This window comes from Cupressus sempervirens, chromosome 2, assembly GCF_028749045.1.
Source record: "Cupressus sempervirens isolate cs-2001-9-10 chromosome 2, ASM2874904v1, whole genome shotgun sequence".
Classification (NCBI taxonomy): Eukaryota; Viridiplantae; Streptophyta; class Pinopsida; order Cupressales; family Cupressaceae; genus Cupressus; species Cupressus sempervirens.
The window spans coordinates 354,317,753-354,338,017 of record NC_143119.1 but is presented as its reverse complement, the minus strand read 5'-3'; the positions used below and the strand labels follow the sequence as shown (position 1 = coordinate 354,338,017).

Here is a 20,265-nt window from a genome sequence, read left to right as displayed (position 1 = left end):
TTATTTTGTTGAAGGAGAAGGTATGAATTCAGATGTTTGTTCTAATTTTGATGCACTATGTTTTTTATTAAGTTAAAAACAGACTTTGAAGTGACCTGAAACTCTTTACAAACAGATTTTGAATAGATGTGGAACCCAAAACCAAAACGTTATCAAAAGATAGAAAATTGAGACCACTAGACAGCCATGGGAATTAAAGGTTCCCATAACCTAAAACATGGGTTTTACCAATAGGCTCCCTATTAACTCCTGAAATTTGCACCCTACCAAACTTACTGAAATGAACTGGAAATTTCAAGTAACATTGAATCACTCATAGGTTGTGGCCTTTTCCTATTGAATTGAGTGAATCTCTGGTTTATGGGCTAGCTCCTTATAATAATCACCTAAGTTTTGAATACTGAAACAAACTAGATTTGATAGGAAAAATGGGAGAAGATGCAAATAGAAAACCTTAAAAATCTGAACCTAGCTAATAGGTGATACATCAAAACTTATGAATATTGAAGATATGACTATTAACAAACAGTACGACCCTCCTTGTTGACAAACACTTCAATCCTCTACTGGTTTGCATCAATATTTCATGATAAGGTCTGACAATGAGAGTTGAGGAAAATGAGGCATTCACATAACTATCCCAAAACATCAGACACGATATAACCTGCAAACAAAGTACAAATTACAACTAGGTGATGGATGAGACAAAATAACAAGGAATCTTAAGATTCAATTTCCACTTTATCAATCAAACATTTTCAAACACAAACAGAAAGGAAAGAAGGTTAGATTTCATGAAAGAAACTGCCACAAAATGATTCAATTGTATTTCAAATCCGAAAATGAGTTACAGAAATATATCAAGGAAAAACCACTAAGGACAAAATCATCTCAAAAGCCTTTTTCTACATAATCAGAACTCCCCAATCAAAAGGAGTCCAAAAGACTATGTACAAAACCCTTGGGGTCGAATCCATGAAAAAAGCCTCCAAAAAAGGAGTCAATACTCATCAAAATGATGACTGACTGACTGATAACCCCCACTAAGTCATAATAACACCTATGACTCACTCGAAACTGCCCACAAGACATTCCAACTGATCAAAGACCCCCAAATTGACTAGGCAAAGTCAAATTCGACTCCCTCATAACACCATCAGATTCATAAAACTTAGTCTTCGCCTAATATCTTTCCTCCTTTCCCTCCTTAGACACATGTCAAATTTAATTTGAGTGCTAATCACAACAATAAAACAATGAGTCATATAGAAAAAATCAACACATGTTCTAAGGACTCACATAATAATAAAAATATAAAATAGTTTATAAAAACACTATTATATATCTTTATTTCACATATAATATGCAAAACATAACAAGTGTTAATTAAAACTTAAACATATGACCCGTAGCCATATAGAAGGCACATAATATGGGAAATAGAATCCCACCAAATGCATCAGATTTCAAAATAATATAAACTTTGACTTAAGGAAATAATACATTATCGTTCTCAAAACCTCATCTTATTCATTTTTGCTTTTGTCGTGAGTAGTCAGAAGAGTTCGAGAATGAAGAGTTGTCTTTGCTAGGGTTTCTACTCTGTTGCCGGATTTGGAGTTGTGCTATGTGTTTTTTAGCACAGCTGGTGAATTTTGAGGAAATTTTGAAGTTGTTTACAGGTATCTGGAAAATCTGTTAGTAGCCACTATGATGCTTTCATATTATGTTGCCATTATTGGAGGATGCTTCCATTACAAGGGTTTTGAGCATATAGTTTTACATCTACTGCACTTTGATGGTCAGATTTGGAGTTAGTCATTTAGAGACTTTCATTCTGTCATTTGTCTGTTGCTGTTTAGTGAAAGTGGAATCGATGAAGCTTCCATTTTCATTCAATGAAGGTAAGCCCTTCTATTGGCTTGAGTCTTTGTGATTCTGACATTATCATAGACATTGAAGCCATTTGATGAGGGCACAACCCGAGACAAAATGAACACAATAGGAAAAGAAGAATTTATATTATCAAATATGATATGCTATTACATTCAGTTCAACAAAAATAAACTCAACTACATGCCCTATAGGCTTACAATGCTATCAGATTCTGGAGAAAAACCCTTCCCACGGTACCTTCTCCCAAACTCCACAAAAAATGTCCTTACAATGCAAGAAATGACCTTAAGTAATCTAAATTAGGTTTAGGGTTAGCAATACATTTTAGAATATGCCATATAGCATCCACCATCAAAGCAGTGTTAGCAATATGGTCAGATAAATGTCTTGAGAGTTGTCATTTATGGTAACATGTATTTAGCATTTCATTTATGCATTTAGAGATACAAAATTGTCTAAGTGTTAAACAGTTTGCAGTAACATAGAGAGCAGATGTGATGTGTACAGACGACTCATTGAGAGTTAGTTTATGCACAGTTGAGGAAAGCGCTATGATAGTGTCATAATGACGTATGCTAGAGTGAAGGTGTGTACGAACAATACGGCACAAGTTACAGTTAAAATACCAGTACAGGTATCTAACAGAGCAGAACAAAGCATACCAGTAATCAGAGTTGTACGGCTTAAGGGATTATTTTGGTAACAAAATAATTACTGTCATATGAGCCAACTATGTGGATATTATTCCATAAGTTATTTTATATTATGCCAAGCATGTGAAAGCATGAAAGCCGACTAAGCAATGAATTATGAATGTGCGAGGTATAAGTAAAGATCTTATCTTGCGAAGATAAGTGTGTGACATATGTATGATCTATGCGACATTTGTGACTGGTGTGAAGTCAATGAGATGATATGCAAACTACATCTAATGTATGATCAGAGCAAGTGCGAATTACAATAGACAAAAAGTATTGTATGTATATCTATTTTTGTGAGAAACTAAATTGCATAATTGCATGTTAGGGCACCAAGCTCTTCTTGCATACTTTGTATTTGATCTACCAACTCCTAACAGGGTTGATGCTTCTAACAAGGCCTAGTCCTCTAACAAGGACTCGAGATGCTATATGTATTTCATAGACTCCTAACAGGTTCAATATCCTTAACAGGATCCTATTGTTTAGTGAATCATCTAGTGAGTATCATCCCCACCAGGGTTTTCCCTTGGCTAGGGTTTCACTAATTAACAAATAATGGTGTTATGAGTTCTCTATGTGCACGGTTATATTTACTGTTCAGAATTGTTGATTTATTTTCATATGCAAGTTATAAAGTAATTAACAATATTCAGTTGTGGGCAAAGGTTTGTAGAATACTGATTCACCCCCCCTCTCAGTATTATCTATTTCTAAAAAGCAAAAAGTTCTAGAAGACACATCAAGAGTCAGTGCAAAATTAGAAAAATCTAGAAATGGCACTCCAACTTCCAAGAGGCATAACTTTTGATCCGAGACTCTAATTGACGAACCGTTTACGTTTTCGGAAAGCTCTCTAGCCCTATGGACCAGCTTCACTCGTCCCCCATTTTTTGGGCCCGTGCAAGGCCGTTTAGAGCCTCAAATATGACTTTGAAGCATTCTTATAGGGTCCCCAAGCAACTTAAAACTGCACTAGCTTTCAAAACGTAAAGCCTTTTGACCTGATTTTTTTTTAGAATGCTTTAAATTACAAGTACAATCATCCCTCCAACTTACACCCTCTAACTCATCATAATTATGGCTCAATTACAAAATAACCTATTTTCTCCACGGGCAAATATCCCAAGGTGCTCAAAAACACTAACCCAGAAAACCAATAGTGGAACTATGAGAGTTGGAATCTCTATTTGGCCCAAATGGGTCTCCTAAAATATAAGCACATTAAATAGAAACTAACACTAAGCATATTTTTGGGCAATACAGGATTGCCCTTACACGATTGGATGCTCCTACATTAGACACCCAGAGTAAATTGAAAAGTGACCCTGTCACTTTATAACTAGTAGAGGAAAATACAAACAGGCAACCTTCGTCTTTGATAGCCAGGTTGAATCTTTCAATGGTTGTTCCATCCACTTCCCTAGGTACTCTTCATACTGCATATTTCTGGTGCTCCGACCTACACGACTATCTAGAATTTCTTCAATCTCCTCCTTTTCAGAAGTAGGAGTAGGACAGGACTTTAGCATCAACTCCTCCTCTGCACCATCATCATGATATGTCGTTAAGTCTACAATATTGAAAACAAGGGAAAGATGGATCCCATCTAGCAACTCCACTTCGTATGCATTTCCTAAATCATGCTTCTTCAAAATCTTGCAACAACCAAATTTCTTCATCTTCAGCTTGTTGTAAGTGCCCACTAGAAAACGTTCCTCAAGTACACCATAACCAGATCCCCGTCTTAGAGCTCCTTATGTCTCCTCTTTTGATCTACTCTAGCCATATATAATAGGTTCATCTTGGTAATATGTGCATGTACCTCCTCATGTAGGTTCTTAACATGTTTAGCGTAGTCTTCTACCTCAGCACTAGTCTTCTCTCCTTGTTCCATCTTCCTCAACTCTGGTGCAGTCCTCGGACTACTCCTATACATAATTTGGAATGGTGATCTACCAATACTCCTATTGACAAAATTATTGTAAGCAAATTTTGCTTGCTGTAGAATCAAATCCCATCCCTTGGGCTTATCTCCTACTAAACATCTCAGCGAATTGCCTAGACTTCTATTCGCCACTTTTGTTTGTCCATCAATCTGCGAATGATGTGCACAACTGGACTTCAATTCTATCTTCAACTTCTTCCACAAAGTCCTCCAACAATACCCAACAAATTTATTATGTCTGTTAGAAACAACACTTTTTGGGAGACCATGTAGCCTCACCACCTCTTTGAAAAACAAATCTACAATATGCACTACATCATGAGTCTTGTGGCATGGAATGAAATGCACCATCTTGGAGAACCTATCAACCACCACAAATACTGAGTCATTACCCCTTTGTGTCCTTAGCAACCCAAGAACAAAATACATACTTATGTCCTCCAAGGGCTTTGATGGAACAAGAAATGGCTGATAGAGTCCGCTATTCAAACTAACTCCTTTGGTTGTCTGACATACTCAACAAATCTGCACAAACTTCTTCACATGCTATGACAATTGAGGCCAAAAATAATGTTCACTAATAATGGCAATGGTCTTATCTCGACCAAAGTGTCTTGCCATCCCTCCACTATGTTTCTCCTTGATCAAGTTCTCCCTCATGAAACTCTTTGGAATATATAGTTGACTGCCTTTGAACAACATACCATCTTGGATCATGTAATCCAACCACCTAGTCCTATCTAGAGTAGCAGGTTCTTTACAAGCCTTCCAAGCCTCTACAAAGTCAGGATCCTTAGGGTACAGATTCTTGAGTTCATCAAACCCAACCACTTCAACCTACATTTCTGTCAGCAACAATTGTCTCCTACTTAATGCATATGTAACCCTATTAGATCTTTCACTTCTATGTTTCAATACAAATGTATAGCTCTACAAGAACTCTACCCATTTCAAATGTCTTTGATTCAATTTACCTTGGCTATTTAGGTACTGCAATGCCTGATGACAAGTATACAAGACATTCCTTTGGCAACAAATAATGCCTCCATTTCTTTAAGGCCTGAACTATTGCATAGAACTCCTAATCATAAACAAAATACTTCTTCTTTGCATCATTCAATTTTCACTAAAATAGGCAATAGGCTTACCTTATTGGCTCACACAGCCCCAATAGCGCTACCACTAGCATCACAATCCACCCGGGGTACTGCAATGCCTGATGACAAGTATACAAGACATTCCTTAGGCAACAAATAATGCCTCCATTTCTTTAAGGCCTGAACTATTGCATAGAACTCCTAATCATAAACAAAATACTTATTCTTTGCATCATTTAATTTTCACTAAAATAGGCAATAGGCTTACCTTATTAGCTCACACAGCCCCAATAGCGCTACTACTAGCATCACAATCCACCTAGAACACTTTGTTAAAATTAGGAAGTGACAACATAGGTTGCTCTGTCACCTTCTTCTTTAGCAACTCAAAACTCCTTGCAGCTCCAGTAGTCCACTTGAACTCTTTTCTATCCCCTTGCATTGTTTCAATTAGTGATGCACATATACTACTGAAATTCCTAATGAACTTCATGTAAAATCTAACCAAACCATGGAATGACCTCACCTCAGTGGTAGACCTTGGACTAGGTCATTTAAGGATGACTTTCACCTTCTCTGATACAACAAACCCTAAATAGACTAACTCCTTTTTGAAGTACTGAGTTCCACTCAAGCAGTCCATAAGATCATCCATCCTTAACAAAGGAAACCAGTACTTGATGGTTATCTTGTTTATAGCTCGAGAGTCTATACACATCCTCCACTCTCCATCCTTCTTTGGTGCCAGTACTGCAGGTACTACACATGGACTCAAGCTCTCTCAAATCAGACCTTTCCTCAACAACTCCTAAACTTGTATGTTCAGCTCCTCAGTCTCAGTAGGAGTCATCCTATGAGAAGCCTTGGTAGGAAAACTAGCTCCAGGGACTAAATCTATTTGATGAGTGATTTGTCTTACCAGTGGCAACCCCTCTAGGTCATTATCAAAGATGACATCTCCATATTCACTTAATAAACCTAAAACTTCAACTGGAACTTCACTACTACATTCCTTATTCTTTCTAGGAATTACAGCATAACACATATGCTAATGTTTCATGCTATCCAAAAAATTTCTTCCATCAACAAGACATACCCTAGCACTACTGCATACCTCTTCATCCTCCTTTATCAAGGGCTTCAACTTGTGACGAACTCCATCCTTCATCAAAGAATATGTATTTGCATGACCATCATCTATAGCACACCTATCAAACTGCCACGATCTTCCCAACAACAATTGGCATACATCCATCGCGATGAGGCCACAAAGAACCTCGTCATGGTAACTCCGAATCTTGAACTTTACCAAATATCGTTTGCTAACCAAGACCTTATGATCATTCTGCACCCAAGAGATCCAATATAGATGGAGGTGTTTCTCCCTCTTCAACTTTAGCTTTGAGACCATCTCCTCTGACACCAAGTTGGCAGTGCTCCCACCATCAACAATCACATCACAACATTTACCCTCACACTTGCACCTGGTACGAAACAGATTGCTCCTTTGTCTAGGTTCAGTCTCACTCCTCGACAAGACCCTTTCATTAACAAAAACCTCTCCTCTTTCTACATCCTCTAAATGCGATGACTTAGCATCATCATTCACATGAGCAAACCTAGCTTGACCATCAACTCTCCTATCTGTCCTTCCTTGGCGTTGAGGGCACTCATGGGTGCAATGGCCTTCTTCGTTGTAGTGAAAAAATGTACCACAGAAGCCTCCTCTTCCCGAACCTTGTCCACTTCCTCTACCTCTTCCTCTTTGGTCTCCAAATTTTGATCACGGGAGCAGTTCAAACCCTCATTCCTCTAGTTTCAGTTGGTACCCACATCTTCATTTTTCTTTTGGTCCTCATTTCAACCTCTGAATGATCTACCACCGCCCCTCCCTCCTTGATTGTGCCCTCTTTGCATTCCATCGAACTTTTTGTTTAGCTTCTCCTCAACTCGCAAGGCAAACTAGTATGCCTCTTCAATGCTAGTCATTCTAACCAAACTTAGCTCCTCTTGAATGCTAGATCTTAACCCATTAAGGTAACGGGCAACCTTCTCCTTGTTTACTTCCACATGCCCCATCCTAATAAGGACTCAGTAAAACTCCTTTGTATATTCTTGGACAAATTTTCCAACTTGCTTTAACCCTTGCATCTTCTTGAACGAATCAAACTCATAGTCAACAGGAACGAACTGCTTCTTTAGTTTGTCTACCATTCGATCCCATCTTGTAATTTTCTCCTTCCCTCTTCTATTCCTTTCTAACTGAATCTCTTGCCCCCAGATTTTCGCATGGCCTTTCAATTTGGCCTTCGCAAACTTAACCCTATCAGGGTCCTCTATATCCTCATACTCAAAATATTCCTCCAGCTCATTGATCCAATCAATCAACTCATCCGGGTTTAGATTTCCCAAAAACATTTTGACTTCAAATTTAGGACTTTTTCCCAGCTTGGCAATGGCCCTAAAAGGCTTTTCCTCTGCCTGGTTTAGGACTTCTCCTTCTTCTTCCCCTTCTTGTACAATAGTTCCTTCTTCATTTTCCTCCTCACTTTCATCCCCTACAACAAGATTCATCCCTCAACAGATCTCCTCTTGCAATGCCCTAACTTGTCTCTAGAGGGCTCTAACCTCAAGGGGAAAACCTCTAGCCCTTCCACCATGTTCTCTTTGTGGAGGCATCTTCTCACTATCTCAAAACCCACAACAACACAGACCTAGTGCAAAATGCCTCATAGTCAGCGCTCTGTCTACACACTCCAGAACTCCCGCTCTGATACCACTTGATGAGAGCATAACCCAAGACAAGATGAATACAACAAGAAAAGGAGAGTTTTATTATCAAATATTATATGCTATTACATTTAGTTCAGCGAAAATAGGCTCAACTACATGCCCTATAGGCTTACAATACTATCAGATTCTGAAGAAAAACTCTTCTCATAGTACCTTCTCACAAACTCCACAAAAATTGCCTTAATGCAAAAAATGATCTTAAGTAACCCAAATTAGATTTAGGGTTAGGAATACATTTTAGAATATGCCATTTAGCATCCACCGCCAAAGAAAAAGGTTCTAGAAGACACATCAGAAGTCGATGCAAAATTTAAAAAATCCAGAAATGGTAGTCCAACTTCCAGGAGGCATAACTTTTGATCCGGGACTTCGATTGACGAACCATTTACATTTTTGAAAAGCTCTCCAAGTGCTCTATAGCCCTATAAACCAACTTCGCTCATCCACTATTTTTCGGGCCTGTACAAGGCCGTTTAGTACCTCAAATATGACTTTGAAGCATTCTTAAGGGGTCTTTGGGCAACTTAAAACTGCAATAACCATAAAGTCTTTTAACCTGATTCTTTATCTAGAATACTTTAAATTACAAGTACAATCATCCCTCCAACTTATACCTTCTAACTCATCATAATTATGGCTCAATTACAAAATAACCTTTTTTCTGCACCGGCACGTATCCGAGGTGCTCAAAAACACTAACCCAGAAAATCAATGGTGGAACTATGAGAGTTGAAATCTCTATTTGACCCAAAAGGGTATCCAAAAATACAAACACATTAAACAGATACTAACACTAAGCATATTTTTGGGTGATACAAGATTGCCCTTACACCATTGGATGCTCCTGCATCACCATTATTGATTACAGATTTTTGTATTTTGGTTGTAGATGATATAGACGTTTTACTGATAGTTCAGATATTTGTAATTTCCTCCATGTTTGTATATAGGTTAACCACCATACATAAGGGTTTTCTTGCATCTGTATTCTCAGCATTAGTTTTCTATAGCAAAACTTGCGTGTTTTTTGGCTTATTTCTTTCATTGGATGACCCGTGGCTGAGGTTTTGCTTTCATTTGTCGGAGATCTCTTTCCTGGCCGTGAGCTCTAATAATGATTCTTTGTATTTTTCTTGGCCGGATCTGGAGTTTATTGTATCGTCACTATTAATTGGACAGCATCTATTATGTGACTTTTAGTTAATGAGCCAAAAATGTTTGCCATGACTGACTGTCTTGAACTGCTACCTGGGCATTCTGATGGCGAGGCTTCATTCCTCTTGTAGGTATTCTTTTTCTGTTATTTTGGTCACCATTTGTGAACATACAGCTACTGTAGATAGCCATTTTGCTAAGATTTATAGCCATTTAGACCTGCTGATGGGTATTTGGAAAATTTGGGATATTCAAATGAATAGGAGCAAAACACTTTCTGGGTATTTCTGTATTTTCATTATGGCAATGAAGGTTCTTTCACTTCTTGCCTTTCTGATGGTCTTAGACCCAACTTGGGTTTGTAGCAACAAAAGTTTCTTCTTGAGAGTTTGTTGTGTTCTCTTCTTCTGAGGTTTGATATTCTCTCCTCTATAAGCTAAAAACTATTTCTGTACTTTGGCTGAGACTTCTCCAAATATCGTTTTTTAGAAAATTCATTGCATTTTCTGTAGTTATATATATCTTTTTGAGATATGCAAATAGCGAAAAGCATTGATTCCATTATTTTCATGCTATATATTTTATTAAATGAATGGCTTCAAACAGTTAGCAATAAGCCCACCTTATGTGTTTAAATTCAAGATGGATGAATCAACACTTCAGCTCTTATTTGCAGAGAGATTCCTATACACAGTTTTGCTTTTTTCGTTAGCACTATTATTACTTATCTCTTTAATTTTTGGCACTTGAATGCAATGACCGCATTATTACACCCCAATTGCTTCATCAGCACTGTCTACCCACAATTTGGATTCCTGTAGCATCACACCTCTACCTTTCATCACCCTGTCATTTCATACCACGCTTCTTTCTCATGCATCTCTTTTCTTGTGCTGTATTTTAAACCTTCTGGTTTGCCATACTCAATCTGCTTAGACACTCTTTTCTTGCATATACTGTTAAGATTTTTTGACTGACATTTTTTCCTCACTAGTAATTGGCCATTGTTGCACAGTTTCATATTGCTTGTATTTAACTTGCTGATTTCTCTTATTGTTTACTCTGTAAATCCAAACAAAAGGTTTCAAACTGATGTAGTTCATCCCTTTAATGCTTGATTCTATAAATGATTTCCCAACATTTGTAATCAAAAGAATAACACATATAAAAGATTTTATATAAAAACATGTCCCTTTGATATCTATGTGCAGTTGATTTTTATTGCAAATGTTTGTTCATGAGCTTTAATGATTTCATTTTCTGTCCTATGCAAGTACTTCGTAGAAAAATGAAATACTTGAGCATTTGAGAGGAGGTGAGCTGGCATTTCTTCGATCATATGATCTAACTCATTTTCTCATTTCACTGCAGGACCCCAAAGCTGAAGCGACTGATGAACCAGAAAGCACATGGCAGCCATGCAAGCAACCGGCCAGTCATAACCAGGCAATGACTGGCTCCTTATGACTCTTGAACTCTTTTATTTCATTTCTTTATAGACTTTCACTTGCATAGAATAGGATCATTTTTCATAGTGAAAGCCACTCACATAGCTTGTGTGGGAGAACATTACATTCAGCTTCGCTGTTTCATCTATGAGATGCTAATATCAATTGTACTTATCATTGAATGATTAATACAAAGAATCATTTAACATATTTCAGTTTGGCTCATAATGAACATAATTTGTAATAGAAATGAACTGCACCAAATTGACATGTGCATTTGTATGAAATCTTTTGAAATGATAATATTCTAGAGCTAAATTTCTGTGCAAAAATTTAGTAACACTTCCATAACCTAAAACAAAAACTGCAAGAAAACAGCCAGCAAGCAGCCAAAAACCATAGAAAAGGCCAGAAAAAAGCTCCAGCCCAAGCACCCCCAACCAAGAACCATCAAGACTTACCCTTGAGACTACCCTTATGGGAACAAATTCTGATAGACTGTGTTAGTGGCAAATAAAAGTTGATACTAGAATGTTATCAATGATAAAAGAAGGGTGAAGATGAAAGAGAAAAATGTTATGAGGTTGCAGAAAGTGATGCACAGGAAAATACCAATGGACAAAGAAAAGAAGTGAATCTAAGACAAGCATAGGTCTACAAATGTTTCTAAGTATGAGTCGGGAAACATTTTATGTCTGCCCTAGGTGTCTGATGCAAAAGCATCCACGTGATGGATGAGCAGAGGCACAGGAAAATAACAAAACACCAAACACAATGTGCTGCAGCACAATAAAAATATATTATATTTCATTCACCATGATTTCAAATGAATACATAGTGCCTTTTTATAGGCAAGCATACAATATTCTAGAGAAATCTAGCATTAGCAGATAAGACAAAATATCTACATATTTCTGGAAAATACTACAGCTGACTCAAACTTCTGGAAAATACTTCAGCCGACACACCCTAAACCTAAACCTAATAATCTAAAAACATCTAATGATGGATGATTAATTCTTAGTAGAAATTACTATTTCTAACACTCCTCCCTAATTTCTACTATCAAATTTCGTTGCATACAAATTCCAATGTGTCATGTAATCTTCATATCTGTTAATGCATGAGTAGTGTCTTCCAAGGCTGCAGCCTTTAATTTCTACAAACATTTTGTCAGCAATTGGCTGCCAACGATTTCCTCTTTTCATAGGATCCACTGATAATCTTGATAATCTTGCCTCATCTATCACAAATGCCAGTGACAGGGTTTACTAATAACCTTTTGCCTCTTTGATGCCTTGCTCTAATCAGTTTCCCAATGTTGCTACATTTCTTCTTATACTTGAATAAACTTCTTATCATTCCTGCAATTCTTTGCCAATTTGATCCATAGCTCCATCCACAATCCATTTTGATGCAACCTGCCATAAAATCTTTATTGCACTCTTTATTCCAACATGTCTTATCACAATGATTTTTCAAGCCACAAATATTACAAGGATGTATATCCCAACATCTATCCTTTGTATGCCTTTTCCTATTACAGTGTGAACATTGCACAATCTTTATGCTTTCAATTGATTCTCTTGAACTTTTATTTATCTTTCCACTGCTTGCATTATATCCAAGACCTGCATATTTTGGCCTGACTGTAGTCTCAAATGGATTCCTTAATCCTGTTCATCCTTTCCTAGACCTTTACCTTTAAAACCCATTCTTTCCATAATCTTCAAACCAATATTTTCATAGCTAGAAGTTCTATCAATACAATTTTCATGTTCATCATTACACTCTTTTTTTGCAAACAACTTCAACAAAATCACATTTCTCAATCCCATAATCACTCAAATCATTTGTGTCACAAGATACATCACATACAAATGGTTTCACATTCAAACATTCTTTCTCTTGTTTCAAAGTAGACAATTCCTTTTTTAACATATTATTTTTCTCTTCCAATTTCTTAACATTTTCTTCTAAAACTTTGTTCTTTTTTTCAGCATCATCAAATAACTTTAACATTTCTTCTAATTCTTTATTTTGCTCTCTAAGTTTGCATGTTTCCTTCACCTACCAATTCTGTACTTCTTCCGCAAATTTTAGCCTATCCTCTAGCTCTTCCATTCTCTCTTTATATTCACTAATTTCATTTAAAAGTCTACATTTTTCTTCTAACCTCTCTCTAATCATTGCAAACTTTTATGTCTCTAGTTTCAATAATTTCTCTTTTAAACAATCTCTCTCAAGAGTCAAATTTATATTTTCTTTAACACTCTTTTACCTTGTTTTCTCATTTTAATAAACTCAAATCTGTCAAATGAAAATTCAAACTCCTTAAAACAGAAATACGAAAACCTTTGTCAACATCAAATTTCATGCTTACCGTGATTCATTTTTATGGACACTCCTCTATGATGGTGAGTTCCTGATTGTGATCTCTTTTCATAGACTCAATGTGTTCTGCAAACACTTCAACAGTCTCTTCCACAAACTAGTGGCTCCAAATCAATGCTCGCTCTTTCTTCCGATACACCAACAATTCTTTGGGTAATACATTCCTTTTCTTCAATGAAATCTGAATTGGCATCTTTCCGACTCAAAACTTCCACATGATCTGACCCATTGGCAGACAACAACAATCCAACACTTCTCTATTTCAGTAGATATGATCTTCACTATATGACCTTCACACATTGACTGCACTAAAATATCGCTTTCTCTTTTATCACAGTCAGCAATTCTGTTCAACCTGACTGGATCTCACAATAACTTTCTATCCCCTTTTTCTGCTGCAATCCTCCTTACACACAATCCTTCAAACTCCTCTTCTTAACCTTGCTCTGATACCAATCTAATAGATGGGCAGAGGCACAGGAAAATAACAAAACACCAAACACAATGTGCTGCGGCACAATAAAATATATTATATTTCATTCACCATGATTTCAAATGAGTTCATAGTGCCTTTTTATAGGCAAGCTTATAATATTCTAGAGAAATCTAGCATTAGCCGACAAGACAAAATACCTACATATTTCTGGAAAATACTACAGCCAACTCAAACTTCTGAAAAATACTTTAGCTGACACACCCTAAACCAAAACCTAATAATCTAGAAACATCTAATGACTGACAATTAATTCTTAGTAGAAATTACTATTTCTAACACCATGGTTGATGCATTTTTTATGTGGAAGATAGTGTAGGAGGTAATTTAGGAGTTCGAAATTCAAAAATACCCATCTTGGCATGGGTTTTAGTGAGTTACTGCTTGCTTTATGACAAGGCGTTAAATGCTCCTTACTTGTACCAGTTGAGAATCTGCATGCCCAAGTTCATTTGACCTCTTTATCCAGTTTGAGCCCCTACTGTGAGGAGTGGGAGTCCAGTTGGCATTTTAATTTTGACAATTTTGCAAGAGTAGTTTGAAAATGCATTTTGGGGCATTTAATACATTTTCTCAAAAAACAATTTGAGGCTTTTCCTAGCATGTTGTACCTTCAAGGGGAGTTACTATAATCTAATTATTAAAAACATCCTTCGCAATTTAAGCTATACAACTCTTAATTTGGGTCATTCTTAAGAAATTGGAGTGAAAAGGTGTTGGCACTTGGCTTTTGCGGGGAATTCAGAACCCATGTTTTGCTGGTTATGGAGGTTTTATTGCAGCAGCAAATGATTTTATGAATCCATTGCAGATTCCAACAGGCAACTTTTAAAGATTTGGTGGTTAAAGAGCAAGTTTCACAAACAAAAAGAGCACTTCAAGAAGATATATTTTCTGTAGCTCTTTCTTGTTATGTCTGTTGTTTTGGGTCACTATTGATGTAATAGCAGACTTAGGCAAATAATGTTTCATTTATAAGATTGAATGAATGAAAATATAGAGTTTCACCTGCAGATTTTTTATTATATTTGATTACATTTCTATTGTAATTTGTGGTGTTCTTATGAGAAAGGAATTTGTGTGATGTCCTACTTGCATCAAGTTCATTTACCCGCGTTATATAGTTGTGTTAGACATATGGTATTTATGATCCTCGTCGGGATCAGAAAAGACTCGAACAACCTATTTATAATGAGTATTAGGAATACATGTACCCAGATGAGATACTCAGAGAATGGGAAAAGTTAAAACTAGGCAATTGATGAGAGAATTTAATATCAAAAGCGAGGCCAAACTCCTCCAACCAACAAAACCCCTAATGGCAATCGACGTCACTAGCAAATGACCCAATTCTTTATAAACCAAATTTCATATAACAATTAAATGAGTGAGATGATGGACTGCCTTGTAACACTACCTAGATTTGTGAAAAGAGTCGCAATTGAATCATAATCAATATTCCACAGCTTCACCACACGTGGACTGGAGTTTTAGACAGCTTTACTAAAGTTGGGGCAATTTAATCCTGAACAGCGCCCCTCACTAACACTCCAAACCACCCCAGCCTCCCCTTGGCAAGCTAAATCTTCAAATTCATTTTAATTCTGGAAACTAAGTCATAGGCCAGGGCATTACATTACATAATACATCGAATTAAGCCCATCGAGTTTATCAAGAAAAGCAAAACTTTGGACAACAAAAAGATGCAAAAGGGATACCCAATCGCAGCAACAATATTGGGTCGCATAAGTTTTTAATTGAAATCCGAAAATCATCAATAAGTTCAAAAACTATGGCCAAGATATGTGAAATTAAATTACTGACCTGATTAAATCGTATAGCGTTGGCTATGAAATAGATGTGATCTGTGGGCACAGATAAGATAATGTTTGCAGCTGACAACTATAGTTACACCCTCCTTTCATCGAATACATTTTTACTGATACAAATATGCTTCTATTTGCTATGTTGTTAAGTATGCGAGCTCTTCAATCCAGTCCGTGTGCTCTTCAATCTGATGCTGTCTCAAAGACCTCAACCTATTTGTATGGATGCCGAAATTTTTAGCTTTCTAAGTCTGTAGCTACACTTCTGTGTTGCAATTTGGGAAGAAACAAACATCGATGTAATTCCACGGTAGAGATGGTTATAATGCTTACGCCGGGGAAAATCCTTTTTCGGGTGTACGGATTTGTATTGAACATCATTCTTATAATAGACAGGTCTTAACAATTAGCCTCACCAAATAGATTTCGGATCATTTGACAAGGTGAATTATCAGAATTTTTTTATTTAATTTATAAGAATAATATATGTTTGATTGGTAAAGTTGGTTTGAGGTTGTCGATAGTTGATTTAGGATAGATTGAATGGGAAGAAATGATCTTAATAATATATTCAAAATGTTTAAAATAAAAAAATTATCAATAATCAATAGTCATATGTTATATTAATTGTTATTCAATTTATAGTTTTACTCTTTTGCTCTATGCTAATAAAATTAGAAATTTGATCAAAAGTAGAGCATATTCATAAATATTAAAAAACTACATTTAAAACAAGTGTCAAAAGAAAAAGAGCACTACATTAATTAAAATCAATAGATTTTATTCAAGGTTCATGTTGCTCATAAATATCCATCCATCACTTTAGTAGTATTATTAAATCCAATAATGCTAAAAAATACACTAATCCTTTGTTAAGAGAATTCACATTGGAGCTTTGTCCTCAAATAGAACAACTAGATTTTCTACTATTTGATGCAATTAATAAGATATTACTCACTACATATGTACAGATTGATCAATTTTATGTTTTAAGAAAGGATTATATCAATAGTAATACGTTCTTTAATAACTAAATTATATATAAATCTATTAGTTGTTTTAAAATAATATTTAAAAAATAAATTAGTAAAGTTCTTTTACGTTTGAAGGATTGGAATGGCGATTTAATGATGATGGCTTCTGCGGGTGATTCTGGGTCTGCTAGGGCCTGCGTGCCCTAGCCTAATCCGTATTTTTCCTTCCTCCTTGCGACGTCTTTCCCGCTGGTTCGTGGCACGCATCTTTTTTATTGTTGTTGACTGCTATGTGGTGGACTTCTGCATGCAGGTATACTTTTTGGCCTCGGGTGTTCTAGTACAACTCATTTTTGGTGATCCTTGCTAAGTTTTTTGGTTGAAACCTGTAGTAGTGCGGGGTTGAGGAGCTATTGCTCGATTTTTCCTTGCTTGTGTGCTTTATCCAGGATCGGGGTGAATGGGGGACATTGGTGTCGCCTCTCCTCATCCTTCGGGTGAAGATTTGGAGATGGGTGAGCCAGCTTCGAGGGTGCATGCTAGTAGTAGGGCTCAAAATGGTAAATCCCAATCGGGGGAAGGAGAATCCTCTTCTAATGGGAAGCTCCGACTACAAAAAGTTAATGGATGTTTGCAGAAAGCTGAGGTTCGGCCAATTCTGCTCATTCAACCTGAATAGGTTTTGGAGGATGTTGAATACTGGAGTAATCACGCTCTTATTTGCAAATTTATAGGCCTTCGTCTTTCATTGCCTGTGTTGGCTCCTGGGCCCGTCGAGTGTGGAACCCAGAAGGAGATATGGAAATTTTGTTAGCAACTAATAATTACTTTATGGTCATCTTCTCATGCATGTCAAATAGGAATAAGGCCTTTGAAGGTGGCCCTTATTTCTTTAATTAGGTAGGGTTATTCATCAAGCCTTGGCACATGGGCTTTAACTCTGCTGAGGAAATCCCCTCTCAGGTTTTGATATGGGTACACTTGCTAAGACTTCCTCTAGAGTTCTGGAGGGAAGATATTCTTCACTCAATCTTGATGTTTCTGGGAAAACCTGTGGGATCGGCTACACAGACTCTAGATCGAAAGGTAATTTCTTTTGCTCGTATTTGTGTAGAAGTTGACTTAAATAATCCATTACCAAATTCTTTAGAGATTTGTATGGGATCTGTTTCCTGGATTCAGCAATTGGACTACGAGACCCAACCATTTAGATGTAGAATATGCCATGAATATGGACATCTTCTTTGCAGATGTCCCAGGTATAAGATCCCTTCCTTGGATGCTTTAGGTCCCCCTAGGGAGGACAAAGGGAAGGCCACGATATATAATGGACCTGTTGATAGTGAAGGATTTATGCAAGTTAAATCTCGTAATAAGGGCAAAGGTAAGAAGAGAACCTTGATGGATAAGCAGATGGATGGTACCTTTAACAAGTTTGAGGCTCTCGGAGAGATGGTCCAGGAGGAAGGCATCCCAGTCGAGCTCTCTTCAAAGGCCAAAAGTTAGCATGAGATTCAAGAAGGAGATATGCAGAGAGAGGATTAGATTCTAGTTACAAGAGAACTACAAACCGAGCAGTTGGATATTGATTTGCCCCCTTCAGTTTAGGATGTCAGGGATCTTCGTGGATCACAGGGTTCGTAGGGCCCAGTCTTGGTGGCCACTAACCCCCTTAGGTCTAAGGGGACATTTGATTTTGCAAAAAGTAATAAGGCTCTCATTGTTCTAGGAATTCATTAGAAACCCTTCAAAAAGAGACCTTTTGATAAACCGTCAAAAAGTGGTAGGAAGACTGATCAAGAGAAAGTGAAGATAATGGGTGAAAATTTGGTTGAGTCTAGGTATGTGCGACCCATTGATTCTCATTTCTCTCACCCCCATAAATGATAGTGCTATCATGGAATGTAAGGGGGTTGAACAGCATCCCCAGAAAAAAGGATGTTCACAGATTAATTGAGTCCCAGTCTCTGGATATGGTCTTCGTATAGGAAACTAAACTTTTGTTGGATGGATTGGCTAATTGTGCTGCTTATATCTGGCCCCAGGGCTCTTGGCAGGGGATGGGTGCCTTGAATAGTTTAGGAGGGAAGGCTTGCTTCTGGGACCCAAGGAAATTCTCCCCACTTTGGTGGATTTCCAACTAGTCATCCATTTCTTTGATTGCCACTAGCTTTGAGAATGGAGAAAGGTGCTTCTTTTCCAATATTTATGCTCCTACGGACTTTTTAGGTAAATCTCAGTTATGGAACCATATTATATTTATCCAATCCTTGGAACCTTATCTTCCATGGATTATGGTAGGGGATTTCAATGCAGTTATTAGCCTGGAGGAAAAAAGAGGAGGGTTAGCTAGGCTGGACCAGTCTTCAAATCTGCTCAGAGATATGATTGGCTCATTGGTTCTTATTGATGTAAAGCCAACTAATGGTGTCTTTACTTGGAATAATCAAAGATGTGGTGGTGAGGCTATCTCAAAAAGGCATGACAAATTTTTGGTTTCCTGTTATTGGATGGACAATAAGTGGATCACCAGTTCTAAAATTCTTGACTAGAGGGGATCGAATCATTGGCCATCCATCGCTCCATATAGAGTCACCAAGAATCCCTCTTTCAAGTTTCAGTTGATGTGGCTTAGAGACTTGTCTCTACCTAATCTTATGGTGGATTGGTGGTATGAGGGAATACCTGATCATGGTACGGCCATGTATACTTTCAGTAAGAGGCTTAAACATGTGAAATACAGGCTTAAGAGATGGAATAAATAGTTCTTTAGGTCTATACATGTTTGGAAGATTGCTGCTCAAACCAAGCTAGATAATATTACCTGCTAGATTTGGGACTAGGGGTTGAACTCTGAGAGGAGTGAAGCTAAGTCCCTAGCTCTTAAGGAGTTGGAAGAATGGGAGCTCCGGGAGGAGATTTTCTGGAAGCAAAAATCTCGTATTAAGTAGCTTCAGGAGGGGGACAGGAACACAACCTTTTTCCACAACTCTGTTAAGGCACAAAGGCATGGGAATTCTCTCTCCTCTCTTGTCTTAATGGATGGAATTTAGATCTTTTCCCGTGAAGACATCTCTAGGAAAGTAGTCAATTATTTCTCTAATCTCTTTGCTAGGAAGGATCCTTGTACTGGGCCTGAAGAGCATGATATTTTGGACTCTATCCTTCACCTTGTTTCTACAAAGATGAATGCCGCCCTCTTGAGCCCTATCTTGCTTCTAGAATTGGAGAAAATTGTGTTTAATATGAAGAAAGGTAAGGCCCCTGGTCCAGATGGCTTTTCGGTTGAGTTTTTCCAAGAATTCTGGGAGATAATAAAGTATGATCTCTTGGAAGTGGTCTAGGAATCTTACAGGAATAAACAGATGTTGAAGTCTTTAAATTCAACTTTCTTCACTCTCATACCTAAGAAGGAAGGGGCTAATCAGTTGGATCATTTCAGGCCTATAGCATTATGTAATGTTGTCTACAAGATCATCACCAAATTGATTGTTGAGAGGCTCAAGCCATTCCTTGGTTTTTTGATCTTTGCTGAACAGGGTG

General features: G+C 37.2%; 1 protein-coding gene across 2 annotated transcripts in view; it reads right to left on the bottom strand.

The window, feature by feature from the left end:
- Positions 1-16,044, bottom strand: part of LOC149572594 (uncharacterized) — a 42,290-nt gene extending 26,246 nt beyond the window's left edge. For both annotated transcript variants that reach the window (XM_089813699.1, XM_089813698.1), the window contains exon 1: positions 15,747-16,044. The gene's annotated coding sequence lies outside the window, so the exon portion shown is untranslated. The remainder of the gene's footprint in view (positions 1-15,746) is intronic.
- Positions 16,045-20,265: the final 4,221 nt, after the last annotated feature.